The sequence below is a fragment of the Lutra lutra genome, chromosome 9 (assembly GCF_902655055.1).
Source record: "Lutra lutra chromosome 9, mLutLut1.2, whole genome shotgun sequence".
Classification (NCBI taxonomy): Eukaryota; Metazoa; Chordata; class Mammalia; order Carnivora; family Mustelidae; genus Lutra; species Lutra lutra.
Window position 1 is genome coordinate 53,544,534 of NC_062286.1, and position 11,063 is coordinate 53,555,596.

Here is an 11,063-nt window from a genome sequence, read left to right on the forward strand (position 1 = left end):
AGCTTCTGGTGTCCATCTCAGGAGAAGCGAAACACCCCCATTAAAAAAAAGAAGAGGGGGTGCTTGCAAATATTTTATGGAGCCTCGATTCTCCCACTGCTCTGCAGTCTGTGATGTGTCTAAGCATACCGGCCAGAAACCTTTTCTTCTAGATGCAAAGATAGACAGCAGTCCACACTGATCTGGAAGATGGTTCCGACACACCTGAAATCAAGCAAAATCCGAGCTTGGCCGTTGTGTTCCCACAGAGGAGGTGGGCACAGCATCCCAGAGTCTATTTTCCTAAGAAGCGAGGAGGTGGGACTGACACCTCAGCCACCCATGCATCGGGGACGTAGGAGGAGGTGTGGTTCTAGAGCTTTCTGGGAATCTGTGCTCTGCAGGTGGAGAATAAGGTGCCTCTTCAGCCCCATCTTCCAGGGCCGGGTTGTCTCACCGCGCCTGGAGTCGCTTCTCCAGGCAATATCGGCAGAAACGGATCGACAAGGTTCCAGCACTACTCAGGAGACCCTGCCTGCCCTGTAGGGTCTGGGCTTTGGTTTCTCTCAACCTGCTTGGCCAAGGAAGGGGGAGGATTCAAAAGCTCAGCACCCAAGGGGACATCACCGAAGGAAGACAAACCCATACGTTTGTTCTCAGTGTGGGAACATGAGACCTTTCCTCTCCAGCCTCTGATTTTACCAGGCTCTCGGAAAGATCTAGTGGTGAACAACACACAGTACTGAAAAGCAGCCCCTCTTCCTAGGGTAGTAACTTACTGAAGTATTCAACTTTCCATTATCTTTATGATAACAAACCTGAGGCTTTTTTTTTTTTTTTTTAGAACTTGTTACTCTGACTTCTGTATATGTTGCACTGAAAAGGTTAATATTTAATGTTTTAATTTATTTTGTGTGATAAGTTAATTTTGATTTCTGTAATGTGTTAATGTGATTAGCAGTTCTTTTCCTTAATATCAGAATTATACTTATTTAAAGAGTAGTGAGCAATATAAAATGTGGTTCTGTTTTTTTCAATCATGTGCATTATTGTCCAGTTGTACCGTACCTTGTTTGGAAGGATGAAGGAATGAACTCTTTTTTTTTCCCCCCTAAATCAAGACTGGAGCTTTTCTTTCATGAGAGTAGCATGTTACTGAAAAGCAAATTAAGAATTTTCTCCACGCATATGAGTGATGAGGAAAAATTAGATGCTCTTTCGCAAAATGTGGGAATCCTCAAATTCACCAGAGTTGATCCCTGCTCACTTGAAGAAACCAAACCCTCCACAAAGATCCCAATACATTAGCCTTTCATCCGCTAGGTGTCTGACAATATGCTAAATGATGCAGATGAAAATATAAAACAGACAGTCCCCACCCCTGAAGGAACTGAGATCTGGCTGAGAGACTGACATGCAAAAACTAATTCTGGAACAGTTGCAGACAACACGCAAAGGAAGCCTGAATTATAAGGTAGAGAGCATGTGTGCATAGCTGTGGTTCTCCAGGTGTGCTCCCCAGACCAGCAGCCCCGTCTCAGGAATGCAAATCTTCAGGCCCCTCCCCCAGACTATTAAACTCCAGAGGTGTCCTACGCCCCCTCCACCTTCTAGGTGCTTCCAATACATGCTCTAGTCAGAGAACCACTGTAATCTAGGACTCAGCAAAAGACACGTTAGTGGAGGGGGCGGAGACGCAGCTTTTAGGAAAAGCTTTATAGAGGCTTTGCAGAGGAAGTGAAACACTGCAGCTTGCCCCTTAAGTGTTCAGAGTTAATGGACATCAGGATGTATAAGGCCTGCATTTATTTGGAATTTCTCAGCTTAGCCTAGTGGAAGAGAAACAACAGACCTGTCCACACCCACCCCATCCCACCCCACCCTCAGTCATTCACCCCGCTCCCTGCTGCCCAGTTTCTCACTGTAGGGAACTTTCTACAGCTGTCAGCCCAGTTCTTACAAGCCTCGCTGCCCTTGAATCCCCATGGCTAAGCCCCCTGCCCTTCTAACCCATGTGCAGACCTCACATGTGCAACCTAGGAGGAGCTCATGCAGATGCAGCAGAGAGCAAAATAGTGGCAGGACAGCATGAGCTCTTGGTCCCCAGGGATGCTCAGCTTCCAGAGCAGGGCAAGCCCGTAGAACATGTTGTCCAAGCTCCAGAGGGCTTGGCATCTACCTGACCTGCAGGAAGATGAAAACCTAGGCAATTCCTTGTCCCAAGTGCACTGGCCTGGCAGCTGTCCCCCAGCAGAGCCTTTACCCACCTCTTGGGAGAAGGAGGGAGAGACCTGCTCCCCATACTTGGTGTTCCCTCCTGCCCCTTGACCCTATTCCTTCTCCAGGGACCTCTCCAGGCCTTGTTTCTAACCCATGGGATTTTTTTCTTGTCCTGCTCCTTCTCCTCCCTGAGTTCCAAGCCCTCCTACCAGGCCCCCCTCTGCCAGAGCCAGTATCAGGTGGCCGCTTCTGGATCTAGCCAGGTGCCTGGGGTTTTGCGGGCAGGACACTCCCTAGGAAAAAACGCCGATGAACTTTGAGTCAAGCCAGACCAATCTCCCCTCATTTATCCAGGCAACTTGTGGTTGCCAGCTTGATTCCATGATCTGGACAGACGGGGCTCGACTTGTTGGATGTTGTTGGCCCAAATTTCACACCCCAGTTCTACCTGGTCCCTGCATTGCCCTGCCTCCTGCCTCTCCCCATTTTGGGGGTGTGTGTGACCTCACCTTGCCTCCTGCCAACTCTGAGCTCTTTACCCAGCAGCCCCCCAGAATTCCAGCACCAGCGTTCCCTCCTCCATCTTCTAAAACTCCTTTTCCACATTTGCTCTCTGCACTTGCTACTTGGGCAGGCCCTGAGGTTTCTGTCCCAGCCTTCCACCTTCAAAAATAGACAGCAATGTGTCTGTGGACACGCAACTGGGGCTAGCCACGCCTTTTCCACCAAGCCAGTGTCTCCCACCCTAGATTAGTCAAACTGTAGAATCCGTCGTCGGGGTGGCACTTGGCATCTGTTCAAAATCTCTCCTGGAGATTCTGATCCAATCCCTACTGCCTTCTAAACACACTACGCCCCAGGGAGCAGACAGCACAGGCGAGGTCTGATGTCTGGAGCTGCCAGTGCCTGGTCCCTACCCGGGGCATCCCCCAGCCCCTGCCCCCAGCCATGCGTCCATATCCCATATATCCAGAAGGTGGGAGCCCCTGGGAAGCATGGCCCCTTGGACCTCCTTTCAGTCAGGATCATCTAGGGCAGAGAAGTAAGAAAACTCCCCCTATGGAAACTGGAGCCTGTAAGGAGCACCATGCGACTAGCACTTGCCCAAGTGGGCAATGGCTTTTCAGGAACCAAATTTTGCAACTGAGAATGAAAACATGGTGACATTTATGCCGGAAGGGAAACAGGAAAGAGAGAAGGGAAAAGCAAAAAAATTTTTTAAAAAGGGGGTGGGGAGCCTCTCTCCAGGGACATTTACTCCAATGGAAGCTTCAGGCCCTGATGGACAGCTGTACAGGTGCCTTGGGACCACAGGCTGCCCTGTGCCATGAAGTCCTCCGGTGCAAGTCCCCGTCCTGCAGGGGAGCCCCTCCCAGGAGGTCAGGGGAGTGGAGTTGAGAGCAGGACAAAGGAACAGCTCCACTACCTGGAGCTGGGCTGCCCTGCATGTTCCAGAAAGGGAATCCTCAGATCTGGAAATGTGACCTCCCCTAAGGGCTGTGCTGGGAGGAGCCAGCGTCATTTAAACCCTGCCCCATCAGAAGAGAGGAAGTGGCATGACTCTCCCACCTGTCTTTGGTCTCAAAGGAAACCCCTGCAACAGAGCGAACCAGAGTGCAAGGGTACCAGACCCCTGTGGTGGAAGGAGGCCCTGGGAGCAAAGACCCGGGTTGGTTGCAGGCCTGCTGCTTGCTGGCTGTGAGACCCTGGGGTGTTCCTGTGCCCCCAGTGCCCATCTGTCTGGCTCCTGCCTCTCTAGCTGAGGGAGTTGTTGAGATGAAGTTTACCCGTTCCCACTTGCTCAGCCCAATTTTTGGAATAAAAAAAAAAAAATCTAGTGTGATCCTAAATGCCACTAATATATCGTCCAGTTCAAAGGGGACTCTGCTCTCTGATCCTCTGCCGACCTTCAGTTCAAGGTAGAAGAAGGCACGGGGAGAGGGACACATCATGAGAAATATTTCCAGAGACCCACTGGCAAATGGGGCCCCAATTATAGTGTCGTGCTCCCTGTTTGCGACCTTTAGACATGGTGAAGGACCCAGAGGAGTGAGGAACCTGCCCTTGGACATAGGATGTTATGCAGTGTGGCTTCAAGAAGCAGAGCCAGAGGCAAAAGTGTTGATTTCTGCTCAGTAGAGGGTCTTTTTTCCAGAGCCGCCTCCTAGGCTAAGGGACTCTCTGACAACCAAAACCATTGAGGAGAGACCAGGTGACCGCCAGTGCACAGCAGGTCCCCTGGTGGACTAGACCTTGTGCTGCAAAACCTCTGGGGTTCAGTACCCCTCCAGCACTCTAACCACAGAGTCCTGTCCAAGGGTCTGTGGGCTACAAGCACTCCAAGGATCCACTTCCTTTAGTCTTCTTCTGGAAGAATCTGTGAGCCCAGACTTGAGCCTCCATCCTGCCCTTGTCCTGCTGTGGGTCCTGTGGCTTTCCAGGGCTTCCTGGTAATGGAGGGCCATCTCGGGCCCTGCCCAACCCATTCCACCCACCTGCTGGTGTTTGAGCCTGTGGCTTCACCATCCTTAGGAGGGGCCCCATAGAGGGGCCACAGCCCAAATGAGTCTCAGGAGAGGGCCTTTCCTGGCTCTCTATCCCTAAATGACTAGGTGTGCTGCTGACTTGCCCTCTCAGATCCACAGTCCACCCCGTGCCCCTGTGTACAGCCCACCCCGGGCCCCTCTCACCCCATGGTCTCCGGTCTGGCCACTGAGTGGCCCCAGGGGAGAGCTGAGATGTTTCATCCCCACTCACCCCTTGCTGCACAGGATTCACACCCCAGGGCTGGGCCCTGAGCACACACTTCATTTACACCACTACCTCCCCTCGTCCCTTCTGCGCAGGGGCTGATGATGGCTCTCCACGGACACTCTGCCAGTCTTTCCCCCTGCTCGCTCTTTAATTTCCAAGAATGCTTAACCAGAGGCAAGAATTTCAAATGCTTCCAGGAGTGATGCTGGGACTGCTTGGTGGCAGCATGAACGGCAGAGTCGGGGATCTGGGGTGGGAGGCGGCCCTTGTGAAGAGCAGGAGGGCCCAGAGCTCTGCAGAAGGGAACGCCACGCCTCCCCTCCAGCTCCTGGACATCCAGCGCGGTGGCCAGGTTTTCTTTTTCTTTTTCTTTTTCTTTTTTTTCCATAAAACAGCTCCACTTCTAAATGTGGTTCAAATGTCTAAACCACGCTGTGGCCCCACCAAAATCTGTCCGCAGGTCACCATCCGTCCGCAGCCTCCCCTCCCAAGCTGCCTGCTTGTCCCGGACTCTGCCCAGCTTTTTCCGGCTTCTCTGCCGGCACGGTTCTCCTTGCTGGAAATGCCTGTTTTCTGCTTCTCTGTCGGAGCACGCTTCTGTTCCTTCTAGAACAGAAGGCTCACACCTCACCTTCTCTCTGAGACCTGCCCAGAGGCCCCATACAGATGTCTGAGACATGGAAGGTAATGCAGTAACAATTTGGGTAACAAAATCATAAGCTATATTGATGGACCCAGGTGTGCTTCCTGAAGCCCAGGATTGATGTCATATGGGATTGCTGGGTCCTGCTGGGCAGGTGACTAAATGAAGGCACTTGGCGTTGACTGGTATAGTCAGACGCCTCACAGGTCAAAAGGTCCTTGTGACCCTTCCTGCTTCCCTCTCTACCCTGCGAAGCTTTGCTTCTTGACAAAAATGCATTACATGTTCTGACCAGTGGTTTACCATGAACTTTGTCACAGCCCTGGTGGGTTTGACAGGAATATTTTGTTTTCCTCTTTTTCCTTCCACAGCTTTATTAGGGTATAATTAACATATAATATTATGTAAGTTTAAGGTGTATGGTGTGATAATTTGATACACGTATTTATTGCAAAATGATTACCACAATGAAGTTAGTTAATACCTCCATCCCCTCACATAATGACCATTCTGTGTGTGTGTAGTAAGAACATTGAAGATCTCATCCATGAGTAACTTTCCAGTATACGATACCCTACTGTTAACTATAGTCACCATGTTGTCTATCAGACCCCCAGGACTTACTCCCCTTATAACTGGATGTTTGTACCTTTTGACCAACATATCCCCATCTCCGCCACCGCTGCTCTTTGCAACCACCACTCCACTCTCTGTTGCTCTGAGTTCAGCTTTTTTAGATTTCATATAGAAGAGAAATCGTATAATATTTACCTTTCCCTGTCTGACTTATTTCACTTAGCATAATTCTCTCAAGGCCCATCCACATTGTCTCAAATGTCTTTGGGCAACTTACCTGATAAGAGATAATCTGGCTCATTTGCCTACACAAAAATCAGTTTTCTAGTAACGAAAGTGATAATCTGAAGTTAACTCTGATTTGAGGAGGTGAAGACTGAATTCTGCGAATGAGCCCTCATCATGGAAGTTGTGAGAATGACATTACTCAGTTGTCTTTCTTAATTAACACTGATGGTGTAGATGAAGAACTATGAGGAGTTTTTAAGATCTGGCACTCTAAGACGTCGGAGCGCCAGAGCTCTATAAGTCTTCCTGTGATAGTCGCCCTCATTATTTTTTTTGTAACTGTGTGAACACTGTGTCTCTGTTTCAAAGTATCACAGTTGTTAACAGATACCTTTCATTATGAAAACTAAGTATCACCACCAGGTAAAAGATTCAAAACTAAATTCCGCCATCACATCATTAGAAGGAAAGTAAGACCTATCTTTGAATTCTTGGTACAGAAGGAAATAAAATTGGAATTCATGTTCTACAAAAAAGGGAGTGAGGCACTATGAGAAAACAAAAATGTATAATTTTAAAATTTTCTTCTATTCAGTTCATATAACTCAAAACCCAAAAAACATATACCCCAATTTTAAAAATGGGCACAAGACAAAAAGAACAGAGATTTCTCCCAAGAAGACATACAGATGGCTAACAGACACATGAAAGATACTCAACATCACTCACCGTCAGGGAAATGCAAATCAAAACCACAATGATATATAACCTCACACCTGTCAGAATGGCTAAAATCAAAAATACAAGAAACAACAGCGCTGGTGAGGATGGGGAGGGAAAGGAACCCTCCTGCACTGTTGGTGGGAATGCAAACTGGTGCAGCCACTCTGGAAAACAATCTGGAGGTTCCTCAAAAGTTTGAAACTAGAACTACCACGTGATCCAGTAATTCTACTACTGGGTATTTACCCAAAGAATACGAAAATGCTAATTTGAAAAGATATATGTGCCCCTGTGTTTATTGCAGCATTATTTACAGTAGCCAAATTATGGTAGCAACCCAAATGTCCCTTGATTGATGAATGGATAAAGAAGAGGCAGTCCACATATACAATGGAATAGTACTGAGCCATAAAAAGGAAGGAAATCTTGACATTTGCAACAACATGGATGGAGCTAGAGTGTATTATGCTAAGCAAAATAAGTCAGTCAGAGAAAGACAAATACCACATAATTGCACTTATATGTGGAATTTAAGAAACAAAACAAATGAATAAAGAAAAAGAGGCAAACCCAAAAACAGACTCTTAACTCTATAGAGAACAAACCGATGGTCGTCAGAGGAGTGGTGAGGGGATGGTTGAAATAGATGATGGAGATTAAGGAGTGTACTTATGATGAGCACTGAGTAATGTATGGAATTGTTGAATCACTATATTGTACACCTGGAATTAATATAACACTGTATGTTAACCAAACTGGAATTTAAAAAAAAAAAAAAAACCTTTGAAAAAGTGTAAAAAAAATAGTCTATTTATAAAAATTATTATATAATAAAATTTGTTTTGTGTGTCTAAAATTTTTTTCTTCTATTCAGTTCTGTATTTAAAACATAATTGCTAATACCACATATATTTATGCCGCATTAGATGCTTCTCAGTTCAATAAAAATAAAATTTGATGATATTTAAGGCAGATTGGGGTGTCTGGGTGGCTTAGTTGGTTGGGTGACCAACTCTGAATTTCTGCTCAGGTCATGATGTCAGGGTCGTGAGGTCCAGCCCCAGGTCAGGTTCCGTGCCTGAAACAGAATCTGCTTGAGATTCTCTCTCTCTGTCTCCCTCTCCCTCTACCCCTCCCCCTGCTCAGGCTCTTGTGCACAGAAGCAGGCACGTGTGCTCTCTCCCTCTTTCTCTCTCCCTCTCTCTCTCATAAATAAATAAATAAATCTTTAAAAAAAGTATTTAAGACAGATTCTTTTCTTCTTCAGGCTTGTTTCATTCAAATGTGTTTCTCCCCTCACTCCTGCAGGCATTTTTAATTCCTTTTTCCTATGCTTGTGTAGAAATATGCAAACATTTACATACGGAGATCTTTTCCACAAATGATTTACTATAAATATTAACTATCTAATTTGCCATTTTTACATAATAATTCATCATGAACATCCCTCAAGTTCAATAGACTTCCTTTTAAATCATTCTTTCTAATGGTTATATAACAATTTATTCTATGGATATACTACACTTTATTTAGCCATCTGGCTACTGATAGACATTCCATTTGTTCTCAGTTCTTTGCTTCTAAAAACAATGTTATACATAAATTATACATAAATCTCTACATACTGGTACTTTCATTTCTCTAGGATGGAGTCACATACAGAAATGGCTGAGTCAAAAGGAATGTATGCATCCAGTTATAGGCATATGTGGCGATCGGTAATGGAAACTAACAGAGGCTTAAACAAACAAGGGTTTGTTTTTCTCACATAACAAACGTCTGGAGGTAAGTAATAATGGATATTGGTTAAAGAACCCAAGCCCTCATATGTTTTTTCTGTTCTGCTATCCTTTTTTTTTAATTAAAGATTTTATTTATTTATTTGACAGAGAGATCACAAATAGGCAGAGAGGCAGGCAGAGAGAGAGGAGGAAGCAGGCTCCCTGCTGAGCAGAGAGCCCGACTCGAGTCTCGATTCCAAGACCCTGGGATCATGACCCGAGCGAGCTGAAGGCAGAGGCTTAACCTACCAAGCCACCCAGGTGCCCCTCTGTTCTGCTATCCTAACCATCTTAGCATTTTGTTCTCACATTTGCTTCCTCGTGGTTACAAAGTGGCTGCCAAACTCCAGGCATCAGGCATGTTTATATTCAAGGTAAAGGGGGAAAGGTAGCAACACTCACATTTGTATTTTATATAAGTAAAGCAAACCAAAAGCCTTTCCAGAGATTTATCAGCAGTCTTTCCTTTACATTTTCTTGACCAGAAGTGAGTTACATGACTACTGCTAGACTGGGAAATTAAGTAACTGGGGAAAAAAAAAAAACAATATTGTCCTGGTGGTTTAAATCAATTACAATTTATCATCTTGCTTCTATAAACAAAATTATGATTCTATTGGAAAGGAAGAAAAAAGCTGTGGCTATTGGGTAGGCAACTAACAGTGTCTACCATAGTGTATAATTTATTTTAATAAATATTTCCAGGACAGTTTCCAAATAAATTGTAATAATTCACACTTCTTTCACAGAGTGAGTGTTCATTTTCTGCATCCTTATCAACCCCATATATGAAAACTTTTTGCACTTTTACTGGTCTGATATATGAAAAAGTATATCAATGATGTTTTAATTTACATTTTCCTGACAATAAGATTGAGCATCTTGTCATATGATAATTGGTCATTTGGATTTCCTCATCTCTGAATTATTGTTCAACTCTTTATTTATTTTTAATTGGCTTTTCTTTTCCTTATAGCCCGTACAATTTTTTTTAAAGATTTTATTTATTTATTTGAGAGAGAATGAGTGAGAGAGAACATGAGAGAGGAGAAGGTCAGAGGGAGAAGCAGACTCCCCAAGGAGCTGGGAGCCCGATGCGGGACTTGATCCTGGAAGTCCGGGATCATGACCCGAGCTGAAGGCAGTCGCTCAACCAGCTGAGCCACCCAGGCACCCCACAATTTTTTTGTGTGATATTAACTATTTTTCTGTCATTTGTGTTACAAATACTTACCCAAAATATTTATTGTCTTAAATTTATTTATGGTGTCTTTTGCCATGTTTAAAAAACTGTTATATATGTAGTCGATTTTGTCTACTTTTTTCTTAATTGGTTCTGGATTTCCTGTCTTTTTTAAAAATATTTCCAAACTTTAATATTTCCAAAACTCAGCTTTTTTATGAAGTACTCTAAATTAGATATACTTTTCTCTGTTAACATTTTGCATGCTCACAAAAAGTCTGGTCTCCTAAATAGGCACAATGAACAAATACAATATTGATTTATAAATATTTATACAATATTAAATATTAATATTTAATATTATTTGTATAACATTTATACAATATAATATTTATACAATATTAAATTTTCTTTTTTTGAGGGAAAGTAGGGAGAAGAAGTATTTTAGTACTTAGATATGTCAATTATTACCAAAGTAGTTTAACACACAACCGCTTAGTTTTATCAAAATTAATTTTCCCTAAAATCACTGTCAATGTCATCAATATTTAACCATATTATTCTCTTTTTGTATTTTATAATTAAAGAGAGAGAAAGAGGGAGGGAGAGAAACTACTGTCTAACTAACTCAAATAAAAAGCTTAGACTGATCTGAGAAGGTGCCCCATTCCACATGGGGACATACAAGTCAGTAAGCAATTAATATACTTATGTTTATTATTAACAGGCTATTCAGGTATAGAACAAACACAAAACCAGTATTACTTGCATCTCAATGTGAAACATACAGAGGATAAAATAGAATGCATAGGAGAGAGAGTTATAATAAAAGTTTTGTTCTAATAAAAGTTCCTATTTAAGATGTGTATTTTCTTGTAAAAAATTTTTTAACTTTATGGAAATTCAGAGTACTTTTGTTTGATATTTTAGTGCATTATTTCATTAAATGTGGGCTTTGAACACACACAGAACAAAA